This window comes from Pan paniscus, chromosome X (genome assembly GCF_029289425.2).
Source record: "Pan paniscus chromosome X, NHGRI_mPanPan1-v2.0_pri, whole genome shotgun sequence".
NCBI classification, from domain to species: Eukaryota; Metazoa; Chordata; class Mammalia; order Primates; family Hominidae; genus Pan; species Pan paniscus.
In genome coordinates this window covers 99,520,783-99,523,148 of record NC_073272.2, presented here as the reverse complement: position 1 = coordinate 99,523,148, position 2,366 = coordinate 99,520,783, and the positions used below count along the sequence as shown (strand labels likewise).

The 2,366-nt window shown below is 43.2% G+C and overlaps 1 pseudogene; it reads left to right on the top strand.

Moving 5' to 3' along the window:
• Positions 1-359: 359 nt before the first annotated feature.
• Positions 360-1,576, top strand: LOC100983937 (N-acetyllactosaminide beta-1,3-N-acetylglucosaminyltransferase 2-like; annotated as a pseudogene).
• Positions 1,577-2,366: the final 790 nt, after the last annotated feature.

Sequence of the window (2,366 nt, the reverse complement as noted above, 5' to 3'; positions counted from 1 at the left end):
CAACGTACCTAGTAGGGTTGTTAACCAGTACTTTATTTCAAAAAGTAAAAAAAAAAAAAAAAAAGTAAGGGGGCCGGGCGAGGTACCCCAGGGTGCCAGTGGCACCGGTGCCAGGAGCTGAAGACGGAACCCGGACTGAGGCACATCGGCTGTAGTGGCGAGTGCTGGAGGCAAGGTGAGGTGAACTAGAGCTGTCCCCACCGCCCGACCGCCCATAGAGGCTGAGCTGTGGCCTTCTCAGGGCTGAGCGGTGTGGAGCGGCGTGGGAAAAGTGGGTATGGCAGCGATTTCCCACCCCCACCCCGTGCCCCCACCCCCGCACCACCGAGCTGGAACTACTCTTGGACAAGATATGAGACATGAGTGTTGAACGTTGAAGAATAAAGTTGTTGGGTAACCTGATGATGGCAAATGTCTTCATTTATTTGATTGTGGAAGCCTCCAAAAGCAGTAGCCAATAATAATAATAATAATAATAATAATAAATGTAAGGTGGGTTAATAATAATACCCAAAGAGAAGCTTTGGAAGATTGCTACACCTCTCGAGGCACACTGGAACAGAGAACAAGAAAAGCTGAACAAGTGGTACAATCCCATCCTGAGTATGTTGGCCAACCAGACGGGGAAGTGTACGGGTTTTCCAGTATAAGCCATCTGAATTACTGTGAACCTGACTTGAGGGTCACGTCAGTGGTTACAGATTTTAACAATTTCCTGGACAGATTTGATGACTTTCTGATGTATTTGAGATGCTGCAATGATTCACTGCTTTTAGATCAGCCAGATAAGTGTGCAAAGAAGCACTTCTTATTTCTGGTGATTAAGTACCTCACTCCGCATTTTGCCAGAAGGCAAGTGATTCCGGATTCCTGGGTCAGAGAAACCAACGTGGGAAACCAAAGGGTGATGTAAGTTTTCTTGCTGGGTCAGATACCCCCAGAGGTCAACCACCCGGACTTTTCTGATATGCTGAAATTTGAGAATGAGAAGCACCCAAGATAGTTTTATGCGGAGCTATAGAGACACTTCCTTCAAGTTGTCTCTGAAAGAAGTGTTGTTTCTCGCTGGGTAAGTACTTCCTGCCCAGACACGTAGCTTGTTTTCAAGGGCAAAGATGATGTTTTTGTGAACACCCATTACATACTGAACTACGTGAATAGCTTATCCAAGAAAAAAAGCCAAAGATCTGTTTATAGGTGATGTGATCCACAATGCTGGACCTCATGGGGATAAGAAGCTGAAATACTACATTCTAGAAGTTGTTTACTCTGTCCTCTACTCACCCTATGCAAGGGGGAGGGCGGATTCCTCTAGTCCAGCCACCTGGCTCTGAGGCTGTACCATATCACTGACTGGGTCCATCTCTAACCTATTGATGATTTTTATACTGCAATGTGCCTTCAAAAACTTAGCCTTGTTCCAGAGAAGCACAAAGGCTTCAGGACATTTGATATGAAGGAGACAAACAAGAATAACATTTGTTCCTACATAGATCTGATGTTGGTACATAGTGGAAAACCTGAAGAGATGATTGTTATTTGGTCTCGGTTGCAAAATGCTTATTTAAAATGCTAAAATATATCCAAACTAAATTTTGCATAGAAAGGTGTATTTTGAGTGGTTCCCGTGTTGTGTTCTCACATTACAATATTTTTTAAAAATTAATTTTTTTTTAAGTTCTGGGATACATGTGCATGACATGCAGGTTTGTTACATAGGTAAACGTTTGCCATGGCGGTTTGCTGCACTTATCAACCCATCACCTAGGTATTAAGCTTAGCATGTATTAGCTATTTTTCCTGATGCTCTTCTTCCCCCTCCCCCCTCCACAAGCCCCAGTGTGTGTTGTTCCCCTCCCTGTGTCCATGTTTTCTCATTCTTCAGCTCCCACTTAGAAGTGAGAACATGTGGTGGTTGGCTTTCTGTTCGTGCGTTAGTCTGCAGAGAATAATGGCTTTGAGCTCCATCCGTGCTCCTGCAAAGGGTATGATCTCATTCTTATTTATGGCTGCATAGTATTCCATGGTGTATATGTACCATATTTTCTTTATCCAGTTTATCATTGATGGGCATTTGGGTTGGTTCCATGTCTTTGCTATTGTGAATAGTGCTGAAATCAACATACATGTGCATGTATCTTTATAGTAGAATGAGTAGTATTCTTTTGGGTATATCCCCGGTAATGGGATTGCTGGGTCAAATGATATTTCTGCCTCTAGGTCTTTGAGGAATTGCCACACTGTCTTCCACAATGGTTGAACTAATTTACTTTTCTACCATAGTGTAAAAGTGTTCCTTTTTCTCCTCAGCCTCACGAGCATCTGTTGTTTCTTGACTTTTTAATAATCACCATTCTGACTGGCAT